Here is a 23,062-nt window from a genome sequence, read left to right on the forward strand (position 1 = left end):
TAATTTCTATGTTTCTATGTTTCTACATACTAACTCCAAAAAGACAGCACCCATAGTCGGGATCGAACCCGGGTCTCTGGCTATAGGGCAGCAACTCTATCGCCGTGCCACCATGTCGCCCTATGTGTGTGGACTGAAAAACAAAATAGATAAAGTCTCTTGAGTATGAATCTTTGTTGACCTCCCTGATACATCAGTGAGCAGCAACAGGTATTAATGGACCGTGTGGGCAGGTTGGGCCGAAGGTCCTGTTTGCACGCTGCATAACCCTATGACTCTATGACCCCATCTGTGTGTTGTGGCAGTCATCAGCAGCAACATCCAGGACTGATCCTGTGACCAGGGAGCCGAGAGTGACTACGACTTTGAACCTGGTGAGCCAGGCAGTCCACTCGTACATGTGAGCCTGCATTTGAGGGTGAATGTATTACAGATATCGGGACAAAGAATGCATTTTGAATGTTGGCCCTTTAAATAGCATGATTTCAGGAGAAATGTAATGACAAAAGCTGGCTGCCAAACAGTTGATTTCATCCCAAGGAGCAAAACTCCTGTGGATATATTTCCCACTTTGCACTGTTGCCAACATCACTTGGGGAGAACATTGCTAGAAAAACAGGTGAGAGTGCAACATACGGTAAATCCGGACAAATAAATCAGGAGTTGAATTTCTAAGTGGTTGTGAAGTAGCCACAAATAAGCAGAATATTGTTTCTCTCTGATGTTGAAGAAGTAGCTGCAGATGCTGGAAAATCGAAGGTAGACAAAAATGCTGGAGAAACTCAGCGGGTGAGGCAGTATCTATGGAGCGAAGGAAATAAGGGACGTTTCGGGTCGAGACCCTTCTACAGACTGATGTGGGGTGAGGGGGGGGGGCGGGAAGAAGAATGGAAGAGGCGGAGACAGTGGGCTGTGGGAGAGCTGGAAAGAGGAGGGGAAAGAAGGAGAAAGCAGGGACTACCTAAAATTGGAGGTCAATGTTCATATAGCTGGGGTGTAAACTGCCCAAGCGAAATATGAGGTTCTGCTCCTCCAATTTACGCTGGGCCTCACTCTGGCCATGGAGGAGGCTCAGGACAGAAAGGTCGGATTCGGTATGGGAGGGGGAGTTGAAGTGCTGAGCCACCGGGAGATCAGGTTGGTTATTGCAAACTGAGCGGAGGTGTTGGGCGAAGCGATCGCCAAGCCTATTCTTGGTCTCACCGATGTAGAGCAGCTGACACCTAGAACAACAGGTGCAATAGGTGAGGTTGGAAGAGGTGCAGGTGAACCTCTGCCGCACCTGGAAAGACTGCTTGGGTCCTTGAATGGAGTCAAGGTGGGAGGTAAAGCGACAAGTGTAGCATTTCCTGCGGTTGCAAAGAAAAGTGCCAGGTGACGGGGTAGTTTGGGTGGGAAGGGATGAATTGACCAGGGAGTTACGGCGGTCTCAGGTTTCTCTCAGAGGTAAGATCATTCTGAATGATACAACACTGCTTTTTCTTTGGAATTATAAAAAGGAATGTCAAGGCTGATGTATCCTTTCAATGCTATGTATTTCTACCATTATTGGTTTTATTTCATTTCTTTAGCATGCATTTCATTTGGATAGGGGATAACAACATAATAGACAAATTCCATTCAATTCAATGATACCTTATTGTCACATGTACAGCAAAATTATTTGTTTTGCATCCAACCCAGCAAAATCATACAGCAGACTTCACCCTGGCAGTACACAAGAGTTGCCACGGTTTCTGGTGCCAACAAAATTATAAATTCAAAAGTTACCAATCTGCCCATTCACAATAATCAAATGTGTACTGTTTGGAAAGTGTGGTTGTTTAATTCTAACATGTGCAAAAGGAGTTGCCCTGGATTTGTTCTGTGTTCTTCACTTGTTGCCCTTCACTCTTTTGAACAGGAAGGGCAGGAAGCCCATTCAGCTGTTCCTTCCTTTGTCGGAAGGTAACAGTGGTGGCACGGCAGTGCGGTGGTAGAGTTGCTGCCTCATGCCCCTGTCCCACTTAGGAAACCTGAACGGCAACCTCTGGAGACTTTGCGCCCCACCCAAGGTTTCCGTGCGGTTCCCAGAGGTTCCTTGAGGTTTTTGTCAGTCTCTCTACCTGCTTCCACTACCTGCAACCTCCGGAAACCGCACAGAAACCTTGGGTGGGGTGCAAAGTCTCCAGAGGTTTCCGTTCAGGTTTCCTAAGTGGGACAGGGGCATTACAGCACCAGAGACCTGGGTTTGATCCTGACTACCGGGCTGTCTGTACTGAGTTTGTACGTTCTCCCTGTGACTTGTGTGGGTTTTCCCCGGACACTACAGTTTCCTCCCACACTCCAAAGACGTACAGGTTTATAGGCAAATTGGCTTGGTAAATTGTAAATTGTCCCCAGTGTGTGTATGATAGTGTTAATGTGCGGAGATCGCATGTCGGCGCGTACTCGGTGGGTCGAAGGGCCTGTTTCAGTGCTGTATCTCTAAACTAAACTAAAGTACAAAGTGCTGAGGCAATTGGAATTGAAATCAGGAAGTTGCAACCAGGCAGTTAGACCTTTCAGGTCAAGTGGTTTGGTGCTGAACTGGGAAATATGTTTACAGTAAGCAATAAGTGAGGCCTCTCTCCATTCTATTGCTCATCTTGGGTGAGTAACTTTGATCTGAGGTATTTTTTTACAATATGTGCCGAAACTAATTACATACAGCTGTACAAATGGTTGTGCTGGGCCCATTACCTGGTAGTTGTTTATACACAGTTGTGTGTACTAACAGCAGAACAGAAGTAGTCCAGGGTTAGAAATATGTTTCAGGAAATCATTCTCAAACCTTACATTAACACACTGTGTCTGTTGAGATTCCTGTTCCACCTGGAGTAGGCTGCACTGGAGAATTAACTGTATACAGTTATTTTGCCACTTTTAAATTTAGATAGCTCAGGAGGATGTACAAAATGTCTATCATCTAGTTATTCAACCTCTCATATACTCCTAAAGTTTCAATTTTTAGAAATCGATTAAAAATAACGTGTTTGGTCATTGCTCATGTGTTTGCAAGTACTTTTTGCTAAGGGAAGTACAAGTTCTTCTCAGTGAAAAGAGCATTTCCTTTAAAAAGGAATGCAGTACAGCCAAGATAGAGTGTATGCATTGTTCAGTGACTAAATGCTGATTTTGTGAGTTTATTAATGAATTGCGCTGAACTGCACATTATAAGAAGAAAAAAAAGCACCCCAGGGCTTCAAAAGTGAAATGTCAACTCTCCAGCCCTTCCTTGTTTCTGAGTTTTAAATCTGAAAACCATACATTGTTCCATTCTTCATTCTTTATCTGTAATTCATGCATTCTTTGTACAACCTGTTTTGCTGGCAGCAAGGGATTTAAACTAAGAACGTTATCTCATCTGGAATAATACTGCGTAATACATTGAATATGAAAGATAGTTTAATGAATTGTTGCACAGTTATGTGGGAGAAATATTTTCAGCCATTGAACATCAAAGTACTGCATTTCTTTCCTAACCTATTTTATAATGTAGCATATTATTAAACCCAATTATATTATAAACATTAAACAAGCAAATCAGGACATTTGACTTCCAATGTTTGAGTGTGACTCATTCCTTCAGTCACAGTGGTATCAACTTAGCCAGAAATATGCCGAGAGGGAAAATGGTTATGTTAATTGTGGTGGATGCTGATCTGATGCTGAATTAGACCTCATTATGCAGCTAATATTGTGTGTTAAACCTTCATGAAGAGACAGCCAACCAGCACAATTTGAAGGGATCATTGTGCATATTGCAGAATGTGTAATGAGTGTTGTATAACTGTAATATTACTGAGTAAGATAAAGAGTGTTAGTTGTCGAGAGGCACTGCTGATTCCACCTTCAGGAACAGAGGAGCATACCTAAGAAATAAATCAGCAGGGCATAAAGAGGGCAGGAAGTGACTGGCAGATAAATAATCGTTGGAGTGATTTTTAAATCAGCTTCTGAAGCCGTCAATGCCGACAACGGGGCCGGATTTTATGTAGGGGACAGGTAAAAGAAAGTAGTTTATTTTTATGTATAAAAGTGTTTCTTAAGATGCATTTAATTCACATTTTAAGTTGTGAAACGGTGATTTTTTTCCCAGTGTTTTTGCTGCAGATATGGGGACTAAAATCACTGCAGCCTCAACGTTCCAAATGGTCGCGTTCCAGAAAATCCCACAGGCAAGTTGATTTAAATGGCCATTAATTTACAGGTATTAAACATCACCGCAACCTCCAACATTCCTTCCATTTGGCCTATAAACCCATGACAATGAGATTTTAAAATTATGTTATATTCTGAATTCTTGTGTGAATGTTATTTGGACACTTAGGCTATTTAAAAATGTTAATCTATTCTTAAGAAATGGATAGATGTTTAAATCTAGTAATTGAATTTTGTAATTAGCTACAATTAGGTAACTAATTATATGCTTTAATTTCAAGTCATCTAAGTAAGATTGTTTCATATTTGTTTCAGAATGCTTCAATCTATAATAACTGAAAATTTATTTCAGTTCCCTTAAATTTTAAGAAAGTTATGGGCTTTTAAATGTTCTCGATCACAGCTTTTGTGTTAAGTCAATGAAAAAGCAATAGGGAACAAGATGCCAATTTCCGAGTATGAAAATGGCCATAATTTTTTTTAATACTGAAGATATGAAAGTGAATTAGGTGTCAAATTAAACTTCTTTTTATGTTTTATCTGATGTGATAAATTAAAGACTTGGTTTTTAAAATCTCAAAATTTGTAACATTGCTAGGTATTGTGTCTTATGAATCTGACTGAGTTATTTGAAGTAACCAAAAAGCCAGAGACTTTGTCTACATGGACTTCAGCGAGACATCTATTAAGGTTCTGCATGGTAGGCTGCTCTGGAAGGTTAGATTGCACGGGATCCAGGGAATGCTAGTCGATTGGATAAAGAATTAGCTTCATGGAACGAAGCAGAGGGTGATGGTGTAAGGTTGTTTATCAGACTGGAGGCCTGTGACTAGTGGTGAGCCTCAGGTATCAGTGCTGGGCCCATTGCTGTCTGTGGTTTATATCATTGATTTGGATGAGAATGTACAAGACATGATTAATATGTTTGCAGATGACACTAAAGTGTGTGATATCACAGACAGTGAAGATCTTATTGTGACAGTTGTACAAGACGTTGGTGAGGCTGTATTAAGAGCATTGTGTTCAGTTTTGGCCACCCTGCTTTAGGAAGGAGAGGTTAAGGCGGAAATAGTTCAGCACAGTTTTACAAGGATGTTGCCAGGACTTGAGTGTCTGAGCTAAAGGGAGAGGTTGCGTGGGCTAGAACTATATTTCTTGGAACGCAGGAGGATGAGGGATGATCTTATAAAGGTGTATAAAATCGTAAGGGGAATAGATAGGGTGAATACACAGTCTTTTACCCAGAGTAGGGGAATCAAGAACCAGAGGATACAGGTTTAATGGTGAGATGGGAAAGATTAGATAGGAACCTGAGGGGCATCTTTTTCACAGAGAGTGGCATTTATATGAAACAAGCTGCCAGAGAAGGGAGTTGTGGCAGGTACCAGACCAACATTTAAAAGTCATTTGAACAGGGATTTGGATGGGAATGGTGTTATGGGATATGGGCCAAAATCTCGGCAGGTGGGACTTGCTCAGATGGTGCATCTTGGTCAGCATGGGCAAATTATTTCCATGCCGTATGATTATATCACCCAAGATGCCCACCTAAGCTCATCCCATTTGCCCATGTTTGACCCATATTCCTGTGATCCTTTCTCACAGCAGATTGCTAAATTTGATTCGGAGATTGTTGTAGATGAGCCTGAAGGAGATATTCAGAAGTACTAGGCAAAAGCTTGGTTTGGGGTTGTATGCTGCTTGGCATAAGCAGACCAGATTGTTTGTTGATTGATGAGTAAATACTCCAGCACCAGTGGGAACACAAGTACTGCCATACTGCGAGACAGTGGGGCCTTGTGGAGTGGGTTCTCCCCCATTTTGGTGGTATGTTGAACAGTTGCTGCAGTCCCCTTACTCTGCAAGCCCCTTGGGTTGCAGCCGGTGCTGAGATTGCAGTATTTAGATCCTGTACATGTGCATGCTATCTAATCTGAGTTTTCCAGGTTTCACTGCAGAATTCAGAAATAGGATGCCTCAGATTATGCCCTATGCAATGCTTGTGCCATGTGGAACATTGCCTGTTCAATGGTCTTTTATAGTTGGATACATTTGTTAAAATGTATCCGCCCATCCTCCATATTGAAAATGATATAATCCAGGCTCTCGGCACAAACCCCTGCAGCAAGTTTGGGGCTGGACTTTATCCGCCATGGTTGTTATAACTAGGGTTTATTGTAAATGGACCATAGCGGAGGGAGTGTTGTCCTTAATTGCTGATGACTGCAGATGATGATTAATAGACAAAAGGACACAAAGTGTTGGAGTAATTCAGCGGGTTAAGATCTCTGGAGCACATGGATAGGTGACATATGGTCCCTTCCTCAGACCGATTTGGTCAGCTGAGTTACTCCAGCACTTTATGTTGTTTCAACTTTGAAAGTTGAAACCCAAACCCACAGGAGTAGGTGGCGTACCGTGGCGTTTCCACCCACTTCACCTGCTGTTGCTTCCAAGGTGGAGTAAATCAGCCACTCCGGGGAAGAAGGGGAAGAAGGAGTAGAGACCGTGAGGTTAGAGTGACAGGAGAAGCAGAAGCCGGTGGTCGAGTGGGGAATGGATAAAGCCACCACCGAAAGCAAGAAACAGCAGCTAGTGAGAGGGCTAGCTGGTGCACCTTGCGAGTTGGGAGTAGGGTTGGAAGCTGGGGCTCTATACAGTCAGGGAGACGGTGGGAGTTGGGGATGAGTCGACAGGTCCATTCACATTCAGTTTACAATGCCATCAGTGGCCGCTAGTAGAATTTCAACTGAGCTCTCGTTAATCTGTCCAAATTATAGAGGTGGGTGGACCATCAGTTGCTGGAAAATTGATGTTCAGCCTGTATATGAACAATACAAAAAATCTTAAACCCTTGGAAGGGATAGTTTCTCACAACACTAGAGGGTTTAAAATGTTGTTCCATTATGTTTGTATAAGGGGTGGCAGAACCATGCAGACAATATAAGGCTGTGCATAAAGAGGTGGCCCTCATCTCCAAGGGTCAGACTTGGAAGAAAAGGCTGGCAATTGTTTGGCCAGTGCCCAGTTACAGCAATGGTGCAATGAGGTGGGAATCCTGGATTTATTTCAATCAAACTCTGGACAGAAAACCCACAGGAGTAGGTGGAGATGGACCCAAAATTAACACTGGTGACTTCACTGGGTTGGGTGTAAAAGTAGTATAATATTCAATCCCGTCAGATTTCCAATGAGTGTATTAGACTAGAATTGTCCCTTCTCACAGATTTAAGGCAGCTGTTCACAGAGAGGAAGTGAAAGTCTCAGTTAGAAATTATCTATAATTTGCACAGCTATCAGCCAAGGCTGATTGTGCTTTAATGCCTGAGCCAGCTTAGCCTCAAAGGATCAGGCTGGAGTAATTGGCCTTCTGTCTCTGCACCCTGGCCATGATCCTGTCAATCCCCAGAGCTAAAGAGCTGTTCCACAAATATTACAAAGAGCTGCTGGTTATCAGGAATCCAAGCTACTTGTTTAACATGGCTCCTTAGAGTGAGACGCAAAAAGACCTGCATACTGGCTGTTTAGTAGTTAGGTCCCAATAAATCAGGGACTTCTGGTATAGGGAATCCCTGGGCCTGTGTCGACTCCTTTCTGTCATTTCCCCTTTAAACAATAGATGGATGTTTTGCCTATTGAAAGCAGCAGCCTGAAAATGCTGAGAGGTAGAGGTGATCTGGAGCAATAGGTTTCCATCATTTCCTTAGGAGTTTCTCCGGTCATTTAACCAGAGCGGTGTAAATTTGAGGGAAAGTTTGCTATTATAGATCCATTTGAGTCTCAGTAGGTCAGTGGATATTCACAGGTAAGATTGCTATTCCTGGATTATGCTTCACTGTGTGCCTGAAATGGCGTTAGTTATATACCATGAAAGAATACTGATAATGTGATGTGTCTTGTGAAGCCCTTCAAGAGAGCAGGGACATTTTTAAGAGATAATGAAAGTAATGTTTAAAGAGATTACAACAGGAAATTTCAGATTACATGAGAACCACAGTAAAATGAGCCAGAGGACATCAGATGAAATCTCATTTTGATATCTCATTATCTGGTAACTGGAATCCCACACAGATTTTCATGACGTGGATTAATGCCTACTAAACGGTGACGCAACAGATTTGTTTGATAATTGGATATGAAAATTTACTAATTGTTTTGAGATCAAGTGTTAATACCTTTGTAAAAAAGATAAAGATCCAGAGTGAAGTAGAATTTTGTGCGTCAGTTTAATTCTGATTTATACTGTCAGAATGTTACTGGTAATGTTATCAATGCACATGTTTAGTCAGATTCTAGAATCTTGTTAAGGAGTTAAATTATGTGATATTCATTTGTAAATAGAACAAGCCTCTATGGACAACAGCAAAGCATTAAAGGGAATGACTAGAGCAGAAGGTGTTGGTGAGAGCTAGGAAGTAAATGGCATTTATCATGGGTAAATGGGACTTATTATCCACTGCAATTTGGGCTGCTTTACGCATCAGCTTCCTGTGCATTAGACCCAGGAACCCACCTTTTTATCTTGCACAGTTCCCATTTGAAAATTGAGGGCAGCCTCTGACTGGCCTCTAATTTCATGCCTTGCTCCTTCTCTTTGATTCAGCTTCTGTAACAGTGCACCCCTTAAGAGGCAAGGTCCGGTGGTAGCGTGACCAGCACTGGCTTACAGACACACTCCCCGCTCAAAGCTGCACTTGTTCCAAGATGAGATGGACAAGTTCAGACTTTCATTCTTTTTTTTTGTTTATACAAATAGCAGCTTTTAAGTGACCAGGCGTAGCTCGGAAGGCCAGCTGGAATGTGCAGCTGTTGACATGGTAGCAGGGCATGTGTAGAGGAGAGGTTAATTGCTGTGGATCATTACATTACCAAAAACAACTCCTACCTTTTATTATTCAGCCCTCAATTGAGCATTCTTTCATTCATCAATAAAAAATACAGATTTTATTTCCTAAAATAATTTTAAAAAATAGTCTTGTCTGCCAATTTTTGTTATTGAGATGATTTTTACACATGCAGCCTGGAGCCATTTGGTGAAAAGCACCTTTCACATACTGTAAGCTTATTATAGAGGTACTGCTTTACAATGTTTTCTTGGGAATTGGGGAAGCAGAAAATATGTGTTACATTGTAGATTGTGTATTGCTGATAAATAACATGCATTGTGATAAAACAGCTTAGGTATGCTGAGACAGGGAACAGACATTCTGTATTTTAAGAACCAGTAAAATGCATTGTACAAATTTATGTTTATTTCTTTAGAAATATGTAAACATTGACCCATTATAATAATTGATCAAGTTTAAGATTTTGTTAACTAGCATGAAAATAGGAAACAATTTTTTCAAAGAAAGTTTGTTGGAACTTTGCCATGAAAATCGTGTCCACTTAAAATGCGATGTCTTGGCTGTTTATGTAATTCCGCTAATAATAGATCCAATATTTCTATTCTGCGAGATTTGTGTAATTTTACCTTGCGTGATTTTCGCCAAGGGCAATATGTGAGGCTGTTAAGTCATTAGCTTTCTTTTTCTTTCTCAAGACATGCAATGCAGGTAAATCAATAACTTTGGTGCCCTTAGAAGCCTTTGGTGTCCATATTTGAGTGGATAAATCATTTTGGTGGACATGTACATGGTGAACATGTTCCCATGAGATGGAGTTACATCTACTTTGGACTAAGTAGGGACTAGTGGGCAATCAAATTGTACAACAACATTGTCAACTTTTTTGATAACAAAATATTATTGTCCTCTGAGATGCAGTGGTGACTTTGGAAGAATCTTCCTAAACTCATTAAGCTGTATAGGTGCACAACCTTTTATCCGAAAGCCTTGGGACCAGACAATTTTCGTAATTCGGAATTTTTCGGCTTTCGGAATGGAAGATTTTTAGCGTAGATTTTAACGGCTGCCTCAGTGGTAGAGTGCATGGCTCATATCCGCAAGGTCGCGAGTTTGCGCCTCGATCCCGGCAGTTACTCGATCGCGAGTTTGAGTCTTCAATGTAGTTTTTTCTTGCAGAATAGGAGAGAATAGGGAGGGTTAGGCTGGGATCATTCTCTGCGAGATGATCTTAGTGTGGGAGACAAGTGTAGGAGAGGTGTACTGACTGTGTGGTCAGAACTTTGGAAGTGATTGCCCACCATTCTCAAAAGCCGCTGTGTCTCCCTGTCTCTGGGATAGCAGGGGGTGATCAAACAGAACAATACCCCCCTCCCCATCCAACTCCAGAGGAATCCACTCCCCGATGGGCCGCTACGGCGACGTGGCAGTTCGCCCACAGCCCGAGCTGCGCCACCCCAAGAACAAACGTAGCTTGCACACTATCAGCTTCTTCCCCTAAGGGGAGCGTGTTCCTCTGGAGTTGGAGCGGGGCTGGGCTGGAGATGCTGATCTGGGATCTCCGTGCTTGCAGTGGGCCTGGGGGTCAGTGTCCCGATGAGGGGGCGCAGCTCGGGCTGTGGGCGAACTGTCACTTGTCGCCGTAGCAGCCCATCGGGGAGTGGCTTCTGGTGGTCCTGACGTCTCCGGCCAGTTTGCAGTTTTCCTCTGGAGTTGGAACAGGGCTGGGCTGTTGCTGGCTGTGGGTCTCTGGGATCTCCGTGCTTGCAGTGGGCCTGGGGGCCGGTGTCCCATTGGTCCTGACGTCTCCGGAGACTGGCACTGACCTGCTGGCATCGCCGACGTGAAGACAGTGCAAAGCCCCCGCGCCGGTGCAATGGGCGGGGAGCTGGAGAGGGGAGGGAAGGGGTCACACACATGGCCGGGAAGCAGAGGGGTGTAGGTGGGGTGAAACTGAAGGGAGCAACAATCTGCTGCTGCCTGCCCGCTGAGTTAAAAAGTTCCCATGTAAGACTCACGATACACTGTGTATCGTGAGTCTTGCGTGGGAACTTTTTAACTCAGCGGGCAGGCAGCAGCAGATTGTCAATTATTAACCCTCCCGCGCAATATACCCTCACCTTCTCTTTTATGAATGGGGATTTAGTTCCCCTTTCTTCGAGGACCGACCGGAGGTACCGCTGTCACCTCTGCGCCCTCGGTGAACGTCTTCAAGGACCTTTCTTCAAGGACCGAAAAAATGTCCGCTATTCGGAGCTTTTCGTTATTTGGAATTTTGGATAAAAGGTTGTGCATCTGTGCTTAGAATAGTTGATAGACAGTGATTGGAGATGACTTTCATTTGTAGATCGCAGTGAAAAGGTGAAGGTTAGTGGGCGGATGACATGAGGAGTGAAATATTGTCAAATCCTTGAAAGTGCAAATGAGAGGTTTGATATTGAATTGGTGAACTGCCAGAATTTAGTGATGTGAGACACCAAGGAAGGAAATATTTGCCATGGATGTGGTAGAACATTTCTGGGAAGACAGTATTATCTTGTCAGGAAAGAATGAGTAACATTGGCTAATACTTATTGGCGTTTAAAAGAGTGAGAAGTGAGATTTTAGAGACCAGTAAAGGATTGAATAAAATCAACGACCCTTGGCTTGGGTCAGCCTGACCCATCTAGTTCCTCCAGCTGTTTATTTTTTAATCAAGATTCCAACATCTGTCTGTTGTGTCTCCGGTGACTGTGCTTGGTAGAATAGATAAGGGAGAACCAGTAGATGGATTTTCAAAGGACCGTTGATAATGTTACATACAAGAGGTAAATGTGCAAAATTAAAACAACGGGAAGAATGAGTTAATACATTGCCATGGACTAAAAATTTGTTGACAAACTGCAAACAGAGAGAAGGAATGAATGGGTTTTTCTTGGAATGGCAAATTGTGACTTGTGGGGTGACACAGGGACTTGGGGCCCCAGCTGTTCACAGGACAGATCCTCCCCAGGTTGAGGCAGAGATCAGTTTCTCAGAACTGTCCATAACCCAAACTCTTGCAGGTTGGAAACGCAGCTGCAAACTGAGTTTGCACATTGCAAAAGATGCCTTCAGCCACCCCCTCCCCAGCAGGTGGCAAATCCATCCTGTTGTGCTCCTGAAAGCTTAGCGTGTATGTAGGAGATGTACATAAGTCAATGAATGAATGAATGCTTTATTGTTACATATGAAGTCCCAGTGAAATTCTTGGCTTGCCTACCCAAGGTATGCCAATAGTCGCCACATAAAGGGCACTTACAAAGTTGCAAAATATCCCGTGCCAGGTCCCCCTGTGTTCACCCCCCTCCTCCCTCTCCCCCCCCCCCCCCCCCCCCATATGGTGGTCCCCCATGCTGGGCCCTCCGTTGTTCTCCCCCCCCCCCCACTTCATGGCAGTTCCCCCCATGCTGGATCCTCCATAGTTCCTTCCCTTGGCAATGGCGTCCACACTTCCTCGTCGCCTGTCCGCATCCGCAGGTCAGTGCCATCATCGACTGCCACACCGACTTTTCCACTGTCGCTGCCATGTCCTCTCAGGACACCAGTTGAGTGAGTGATGCAAATATATCCAGCTGGTAAAACCAGCCAATCAAACCTCTTCCTATAACTCAAGTCCACGTAACATCTGATTAATCTCTTCTGCACATTTTCAATTTAATGACATCCTTCCTATAGCTGGGCGATCAGAACTGCACACGATACTCCAAGTGTGGTCTCACCAACAACTTTTACAGCTACAGCAAGATGTCCCAATGTTTGTACTCAATACCCTCCCCATAGAGGCGAGCATGACAACTGCCACCTTCACCACCTTGTCCACCTCATGCGCCACTTTCAATGGAACCGTGCCAGTATTCCCAGATCTCTCTGCTCTGCAGCTCTCCCCAGAGTTGTACCATTTACTACAGAAGTTCTGCCCTGGTTTGACACACAAAAGTGCAACACCTCACATAGGTGGAGAGGACTGAGGTTGGAGGGGAAGGATGAACGAGGGCAGGAGGAGGTTAATGGGCACGGGATGCGGGAACAGTGAACAGGGAGAGATTGTGGACAGGGAGCATCAACAATGAGAAAGGTGAGGTATAGATGAGTGATGATGGTGCTGGGAGGAGGCAGTGAACAACGGCTTTGTTGTCTGTGTCTACTTGTTAGTATGTATATATGTGTGGTCCAATGGGCCCCTTCTGCGTGTGTGTTAATGTCTATGCACCAGAGCCTATTGTCCTGTTGTCTCAGTCCCCTTGCCCCTAAGATGAATTTGTCTGTAAAGTCCGTGTGCCAAATGGCATGGAATAGCCATCAAAGTTTAAAAGTACAGTGCTTAATCTAAAATGTGGGACCTGGAATATCAAAATCCTCAATGACATACCTGAACATGTCTCTGAACATGAACTTGAATATTATGCTTAGTATGATTGTGCTTAATGTATAGCAGGATTGTATGCAATGAAAATCTCTGTATTACCATATAACCATATAACAATTACAGCGCGGAAACAGGCCATCTCGGCCCTACAAGTCCGTGCCGAACAACTTTTTTTCCCCTTAGTCCCACCTGCCTGCACTCATACCATAACCCTCCATTCCCTTCACATCCATATGCCTATGCAATTTATTTTTAAATGATACCAATGAACCTGCCTCCACCACTTCCACTGGAAGCTCATTCCACACCGCTACCACTCTCTGAGTAAAGAAGTTCCCCCTCATATTCCCCCTAAACTTCTGTCCCTTAATTCTGAAGTCATGTCCTCTTGTTGGAATCTTCCCTATTCTCAAAGGGAAAAGCTTGTCCACATCAACTCTGTCTATCCCTCTCATCATTTTAAAGACCTCTATCGTCCCCCTTAACCTTCTGCGCTTCAGAGAATAAAGACCTAACTTATTCAACCTATCTCTGTAACTTAGTTGTTGAAACCCAGGCAACATTCTAGTAAATCTCCTCTGTACTCTCTCTATTTTGTTGACATCCTTCCTATAATTGGGCGACCAAAATTGTACACCATACTCCAGATTTGGTCTCACCAATGCCTTGTACAATTTTAACATTACATCCCAGCTTCTATACTCAATGCTCTGATTTATAAAGGCTAGCATACCAAAAGCTTTCTTTACCACCCTATCTATATGAGATTCCACCTTCAAGGAACTATGCACGGTTATACCCAGATCCCTCTGTTCAACTGTATTCTTCAATTCCCTACCATTTACCATGTACGTCCTATTTTGATTTGTCCTGCCAAGGTGTAGCACCTCACATTTATCAGCATTAAACTCCATCTGCCATCTTTCAGCCCATTTTTCCAAATGGCCTAAATCACTCTGTAGACTTTGGAAATCCTCTTCATTATCCACAACACCCCCTATCTTGGTATCATCTGCATACTTACTAATCCAATTTACCACACCTTCATCCAGATCATTGATGTACATGACAAATAACAAAGGACCCAACACAGATCCCTGAGGCACCCCACTAGTCACCTGCCTCCAACCCGATAAACAGCCATCCACCATTACCCTCTGGCTTCTCCCATTCAGCCACTGTTGAATCCATCTTCCTATTCCTGCATTTATACCCAACAGTTGAACCTTCTTAACCAACCTTCCATGAGGAACCTTGTCAAAGGCCTTACTAAAGTCCATATAGACAACATCCACTGCTTAACCCTCGTCAATTTCCCTAGTAACCTCTTCAAAAAATTCAAGAAGATTAGTCAAACATGACCTTCCAGGCACAAATCCATGTTGACTGTTCCTAATCAGACCCTGTTTATCTAGATGTATTTATGTACACATGACAATAAAGTACCATTGGACCATTGACTCTGCTCTCGTAGACCCAGAACACTTACATTATTGCACTGAGCAAGATATGATGGACAGGAAATGGGCAGCTCAAAGAACAAGACCTCGTATGCTGGAATACCTTCATGGGTAGAATAAGCGAATATTTTACCCAATCCACAGAGCTAACATGATGAGGGTAGCAGTGCATCTGCTGTCTTGATGTTTTGGATAGGGCAAAGGGGACTTCAAATCTGCTCTTGAAACCATTCTTGCTCCTGGCCAGAGGGAGATAACATCGTGGACAACCTCAATCCCAGGGCTAGAAATCCCTGGAATCTCAATAAGCGATGGAGAAAGGAGAGAGAGTTGGTGATCCAGCAACTCACTGATAACCATGACATGCAGAGATTCTTCAGCACTATTAGTGCCATCTATTCTCTGAAATATCAAGGCCCAACATCACTGAGAGCCAAGTATGGATGAATGCTTTTCTGGGATAGGCAGAGTGTCAATTCTTGCTGAATGGAACACCGCAAAGTGATCCTTAACCATAACTCCAACCCTGATTCCCTTTCACAGCACAACGTTCAGTCCAGTTTACCCACCGGTCCAAACCCACAAGAGATTGTATTCCTCACTGCAAAACAGCAAGATCTCCAGAGTAGATGGCGTCTCTGTTGAGGATTTGCAAACTTGGCAAAGAGCAATATCCATCTCAAATTCAAAAGCTCATCCTTAACATCTCTGTAAAACCCATCAAATTAACTCACAAGTGAATATCAATGTCCTCTCCAGGCCGAACCCACAACAATGAAGCCACAATATCATCAGTCGGCTCCGGTGGGCAGTGTGTATCATTTAGTCGCCTGAGACCTGACACACGAAGCAAGCACTGAACCATGAACTCCCTCGGGACAAGAATTTACCAGGTGAACTGAAGATATAATTCCAAATATATTTTCAAAGCATATTTGAGAAATCTGTAACTTCCCCACTGACACCAAGGAATCGCTGGCCTATGACTGCACAAAATTAAAAAGGAATGCTTGGATATCATTGAAAATCTTGAAACCACTTTTCAAGAGCGCAGAAGCCCAATCTAAATGGTGGAAGGAACAGCCACGATCCCAAATTACCCATCCGACTGTCACTTCAAGCAGCCCCTGTCTGATCCGTGGGTCTCCTCTTGGCCTCATCACATAACTCACCACTCATTGAGTGGAAGCAATTCATCCTTGACTGAGGGGAGGAAGATAACTCAAGAACCTGGGCGAATGATCTGGAGAGATCGTTTCAAATCACACCATGAAATAAGGACAAATTAAATTCATTTAATTTGCACCCATAAGTACTGTTATCATTTATGGTGACATTTAAGAATCAAGAGAGTCAAGAGTCAAGAGTCAATTTAATTGTCATTTGGACCCCTGGAGGTCCAAACGAAATGCCGTTTCTGCAGCCATACATTACACACAAATAGACCCCAGACACAACATAATTACATTTTACATAAACATCCATCACATAGCTGTGATGGAAGGCCAAATAAACTTATCTCTCCACTGCACTCCCCCCCCCCCCGATGTCAGAGTCAAAGTCATAGCCCCCGGCTGGCGATGGCGATTGTCCCGCGGCCATTAAAGCCACGCCGGGTGGTGCGAGGTCGCACACCGGGTCTTGATGTTAGAGCCCCCGGCGTGCGCTCGCAGAGTCCGCGGCCATTCCAGCCGCGCGGGGCAGTGATGTAGGCCCCGCTCCAGGAGCTCTTCGACCCCGCAACTCGGGCGGGAGAATTCGCCGTTGCAGGAGCCCCGAAAAGCGGTCTCTCTCCAGGGAGCCGCGGGCTCCCGACGCCGCTGTCCGCAGACCCGCCGTTGGAGCCTCCGACTCTCCGGTAGCAGCAGCAGCAGCAGCAGCAGCAGCAGCAGCAGCGCTCCTCCACCGCTCCACCCGCTCCGGACTCGGCCAGCTCCGCGACGGCAACGGTGAGTCGGCACCAGAGTCCCCGGCTTCTTCCCGTTGGAGGCCGCTCCTCGTTGCGGCCTCAACGACACCTGAGACCCGACGAGAAAAGGTCGGGTCTCCAGTGCAGGGAGAGATTCAAAAAGTTTCCCCCCCCCTCCCTCCCACCCCCCCACACACACACACCCCAACATAAAATAACAAAAACTACATAAAAACACAGACAAAAAATAATAAAAACGCGGACAGGCTGCAGAGGCCGCTGCTGGCCAGAGCCGCGCCGCCTACCGGAATGTTCTTAATGTTCTTATGTTCTTAAAATCCTATCTGGATCACTGATGTTCCTCAGAAAAGGAAACCTGTTGCCTTCACTCGCTCTGTGATGCCAAACCAACAGAACCATGGTTAACTTTGATAAAGCCTGGCAAGCCATTCTTTTCAAGGGCAATTTTGGGTGGTCAATGAGTGCTGGCCCTCCCACTGAGAGCTATTCCAGTGGAAGAAACAAAGTAAAGTTAATTAGAGATTTTAAATCACGTTGATTAAGTTTGTAATTGTCTTTTTGAATTAAACTTGATTAAACAGCATAACGGTTTAAAAATGTTGGTGGAAAATATTGTTTTGTTATTTAATTCTAACGAATTACTTGGAAATAAAATGCTTTTCCCACTAGGCTTAGATACAATAGACGGAAATAGTTTCACAAATTAGTAATGAAAACTGATCTGAATCAAACATGAGTAAGTATTGTATTTGGTTCAGTCTTAGCTTTGACCTTCATCTTTAAACTCTTCTGCTTTATTAATCATGTGTTTCCTGAATCAAGTGGGATATTTTGGAGCAAAGAAAATTGTTCTGGGACTGAAGGAGTGTTGTGTGCACAGCAGACATGACCAGATGACAAATAACCCAGCATGACAGCCAAGGTTCATCCAGCTGGTCTCTGCTGCATGATGTGATTGATGGTGTTGATGTTCTAAATAGGCCTCAGATATGCTCTGCCCAAGATCATAATACAACCCTTCAGCCTCAACTGCAGAGGCAGAGAAAGTGAGTATATTCCCAGCATATGGTAGCACTGCGGATGGTGTCACCATGAGGGTTAACGTTATTCTGGCTGTCTGGTTAGTTTCTAAGTCACACACAAGATATTTTCTCAGCAACAATGAACAGGAGTACACAGGGGATGTTCATTCTTATTATAGGTTAATTAGTTCCTGGTTTCTTATGGATTATTTTCTCAGCAAAATAACCCCTTTTTGAATGTTTGAAAAAATGATATTAATAATTTCACAAGTAGTTATATTTAAAAACTCGAGGTTGATATATATATATATATATTCAGAATATAATTAAAACTTTTCTGCATGGATCTTATAGTAGCATTTTTGTATGCGCTGTTGTTTCTTTCAAGTATATCTCAATTTATTTCATTTAATTTCAGTTCAGATTTTGCACATTCAGTGTATTCAGGATGAAACCGATGAGGTTTGTAACGAGACATATATATACTCAATGATATTTATTTTCATGTTGTGGAACAGCTCAGGGCACTTCAATTGTAACCCTACAATAACATTAAGATTGTTGGCAATCTCCATTAGTATTTAACTCTAAGGAGGGTAGGAAAGGGGAAGGGAGAAGTGAGGGCAGGATGGATCATTATTCTTACCGTGCCTAATTCTGCTTCATTTTCCTGAATTAATAAATGGTTTTGATATTTCTGTATTATTAATTGTGAAACTTTTGATGTTTGTTGAATTGAACATTTTTTCCACCTGGGATTTATTCAGAAGTATTCTTCTGATATTATGAATGCTCGTGGGTTGGTCGCACACCTTTAATTGTATTTCCTTTCAAAGGTTAAAAAAATACTTCCCATTCATCTTCCCAATGAATTCTAACCTAGATTTCACCCGCATTTTGCTTATTCTTTAGTAGAGTGTTGGGTTTCTGACGAAGCTGTGCATTTCTTATGACCACTGTGTTCAAGTGCACAATATGAGCATGTGTTGAATGGGTTGTTGGATGACACAATTTCATATTGTTGTTTCAATATGAAAGCAATTTAACACATTGTTTAAATATGAAAGCAATGTACAATCCAGATATATGGCAAAGCCCTTCTTGGATTTGATCGTCTAATATTTTCATATACTAGGCTGATTGGTGTTGTTAGTATAGTGTACCAGAGTCAACAGATAGAACACTGCAATTGATCTGAGTGCCTGAGTATAGGGAAGGAAAAATCAACCACCATGCCTGCTCTTGGTGTTTATCCAGGATTTTTTTTCTAGACAGTGTCCATGTGTGATTATTGGACGAGGCAATGCTGAATTGCTTTTTGATCTATTCCTGATGGATTTTACAACTAAAAAGTGATCTGTCCTCTCTCACTTTTCTTTGTGAATTTTCAGATTGCTGACAATTATCTATTGCCAATTGTCAGCGGACCAGTAGGATTTGCAGATCCTAGAGTAGTGCTTGGCGAAATGAATATTCCTTGCACAAATTGTGAAACAGATGAATTTTAATGTAATTCCTGTTCACATTTAATTTTCAATTGGTTATATATTCAAGGTCCAACAAGATAGAAATGAAATAATCTCCAAAATAAATACTTATCCCTGTTACCCTCACAATTAACATTCAACATGGTGGCATTTGTAGATATAACAATAATGGTCAACCTGCAGGGGATACCAGCATTTTGCTGGTATTTGAGAGAGAGCCTAAGGTAGATGTGAAAAATAGGAAACCCGTTTCAAGGTGTGAAGAGTTATTGAAGGAGGACTGCTGCTGCATAAATTCATAAATTGATCAGTTGCAGCATTCACTGCTGCTCCGTAAGTCAATACACTTTTGGTTCTTTTCATGTTAGTTATTGCTCTTTGACCAGCTGAATATCTTGTGCAACTCAACTAGTTGAACACAAGGTTACACAAAAAAGCTGGAGAAACTCAGCGGGTGCAGCAGCATCTATGGAGCGAAGGAAATAGGCAACGTTTCGGGCCGAAACCCTTCTGGAAGGAAATAGGCAACGTTTCGGGCCGAAACCCTTCTAAAGGAACACAAGACTTGGAGCAAATGACTTGATTTCCCATGGAGAGTGAGAATGGTGGGTAAGAAGTAGCAAGGAGGCAAAACCCAAGCTGAGGTGATTCAGTATTTTCATGCTGATGCATGCGGATCATTCCTTTTCCTTCTGAACCACAAGGAACTGAACATGAAAATATCAGGCCAATTAGGGTTCTAGGGATAACTAGGGACAACTGGCTGAATGTTGCCAGCTTTTCCTTGGCTCAAAATGCTATTATTACAATTGTATTATCAGCTAAATTATGTCACTGTCAAAGATTTCCCATTAGGCCGGGATTTAGCAGGGATTGGCACCCTATATTATTTCAGAATCCTAGTGGTTAATATTGCATGGGACAGATGAATATCAAGAATGGAGGAAGGACCCTTTGTGATTCTACTACCTACTAACCTTGTTCATGCTGGGCTAAAATAAGGACTGTATTTACTCTTCTTATTTACATTATTCGCATATGCCTTAATTTCCCTGTGATTTGTAGTTAAAATAATGGTGAATGCTACGAGCTTGTTTTTGTGCAAAAACTACAGTTCTTCAATGAGAAAAGATGGATGATTTAATGTTGTTATAATGTTGTATAATATTGTTGTCCAGTTTACACTGATGTCCTTTTAGATTCATAAAAATGACCTCTAGCTCCCCGAATCACCATGAAGTGCTGGAGCATTGGTGGCCAGACTAACAGATTTTATGAACACACAAGAAACTGCAGATGCTGGTTTGCACAAAAAGGTACAAAATGCTTAAGCAACTCAGCAGGTCAGGCATCATCACTGGTGAAAAAAAGACACATAGTGCTGGATTAATTTAGCGGGTCAGGCAAAAATCTCTGGAGAATACAGATAGATGACATTTTGGGTCAAGACCCTTCTTCAGTGATCACATGATTTTATGGACTATTGGTTGTTATTCCTTATTAATAATCTACCAACACATATTTTAGTTTACTCTATTTTAGTTACGCTGTATATACTAAATTTGCCTGTAAACCTGGTAACTTTAAAGTAAACCTAGGAAGTGAGGCTCTAACAGGTTGGGAAAGAGCACAGGAACAGGGACATTGGTGGGTGAGAAGAGAGCCTGGGAACTGGGGCCTGTCAAGTTGGAAGGTGTGGGAACCGAGACTTTGATAAATTGGAAAGGAAAGCGGGTATTGATAGCTTAGTGAGCCAGAAAGGAGTGCACCAGACATAATCTGCTGACCCAGATGCCAAACAATCAGAATTTATGAATGATTGGAAAGCAGATAGAGTTTTACTGTAGGTAGGAACAACTCCCATCATAGAACCATTATTCTTCACCATTTCAGTCTGTGCTACATCCAGTAGCGTTGTTACAAAACCTACCATCAGCGACGCTCCAGATCTGCCACTGCCTGTGCGTGCAATTTGCTGGACCATTGCATTGCTAGATTGAAGTTAAACGCGACTTCTAACGCCTTCAACGCGTTCAACATCACGGATCGCAATATCAGGACAAAACAAAAGGTGTGTTGTTTATTTAACATATTATCTTGCTTTTTGGTGTGGCTTCATTGTGTGATGCGAAAAATGTTATTTAGATATTTTATGAATCAGCCGTGTCTTGCCTGCTGATTTTAAAATTATTAGCTTAAAATTTATGGCTACGGCAACATTCCAATCGATCAGATTCCAGAAACATCCACTCACAAGATAATCAAATTCATTATTTTTTTTGCACAATCATGTCATAAGAACATCTAAATAATTTATATTTTGTGTTATTATCTATCCATGATCAATATTTTCATACTAAATATCCACAGTACAGTTTTAGTCAGATGTATTGTGCAAAAAATAATGATTTTGATTATTTTGAGAGTGGATGTTTCTGGATTAATTTATGGGAATTAAACATTAAATTCCTTCCATTTGGCATATAAATTCACGACAAAGTGAGATATAAAAATCATGTTATATTGTGAATTCTTGTGTGAATGGGATCAGTTTGTTATTTGTTATTTGGAGACAGGCTATTTTTTGTTGGGTATTTACTATTTGTTTTAGCATTTAACTTTATCATTTTTACCTTTTTTTTTCCAAAACTGCAAATAATAACTTGTTTCTGTTAATGCTGTTCAATGGGTTTTTTTCTTTACATTTTAAACAGATGTCTCCGAAGAAGAGGTGCAAAATTGTCAATCCAAATGCCCAGCAAAAGAGACTGATTTTGACAACATTCGCAGAGATTATCCAAATTTGGACTGCTCCAAATGTGATGATCTACATGACATTCTTAGTGGGAAAGTAGTGGGCAGAAAGGCATTTCATGCATGGTTTGAAGAGCAAAAACTTGTAGTTTACAATGCCAACATTGAAAAGTTGGGGAAAAACAAGGTGTACAGAGTTGCTTATTGGTTGCAATCTGAGGAGTATGATGATGCTATTGATTATGATATGCCAATGCACCAGCTAGCAGCTGATCTTCTCCATAAATACTTGGTCTTTTGCTAGAAATTGTAATTTTATTACCTGTTTGTTACAGACTTACAGCATATAAAACAATAATATTAAAGTTCTGATCTTGAGAATATCACATTTTTGAATTATCAAGGCAGTCTCGGGGTTTATTACTATTTCCGTCACATTGGTCAATTTTGTAATTAGCTACAATTAGGTAACTAACTAATTATATGCTTTAATTTCTGGTCATCCAAGTAAGATGTTTCATATTTGTTTCAGAATGCTTCAATCTATAATAACTGAAAATTTCATTCAGTTCTCATAATTTTTAAGGAAGTTATGGGCTTTTGACTGTCCACGATCACAGCTTTTGGGTTAAGTCAATGGAAAAGCAATAGGGAACAAGATGCTAATTTCCGAGTATGAAAACAACCATAACTTTTTTAATACTGAAGATATGAAAGTGAATTAGGTGTCAAATTAAAATTCTTTTTTATGCTTTATCTGATGGGATAAATTACAGGCTTGATTTTTAAAATCTCAAAATTTTGTAACATTCCTACATCCAGTAAAGTGATACCCTCAATTAATTAATCAGTGTCCTATTTCTTCAGTGTTTAATTATAGAGATTTCAAAGTAATAATATTTTAAAACTATTTAAGCTGGAAGTATCCCCAGTTCACTTTGGCATCATGAATCCGCCTAATGGTGCTTCTTAAAGAAATTCAATGGCAAGGTTCAT

At 42.1% G+C, this 23,062-nt stretch overlaps 1 long non-coding RNA gene across 1 annotated transcript; it reads left to right on the forward strand.

Moving 5' to 3' along the window:
- The first annotated feature begins 19,892 nt into the window (after positions 1 to 19,892).
- Positions 19,893 to 22,875, forward strand: LOC129706396 (uncharacterized). The gene is made up of 3 exons (XR_008725050.1): positions 19,893 to 20,628; positions 21,206 to 21,383; positions 22,027 to 22,875. It is a non-coding gene; the product is annotated as an uncharacterized LOC129706396 (long non-coding RNA).
- Positions 22,876 to 23,062: the final 187 nt, after the last annotated feature.

The sequence above is a fragment of the Leucoraja erinacea genome, chromosome 2 (assembly GCF_028641065.1).
Source record: "Leucoraja erinacea ecotype New England chromosome 2, Leri_hhj_1, whole genome shotgun sequence".
NCBI lineage: Eukaryota > Metazoa > Chordata > Chondrichthyes > Rajiformes > Rajidae > Leucoraja > Leucoraja erinaceus.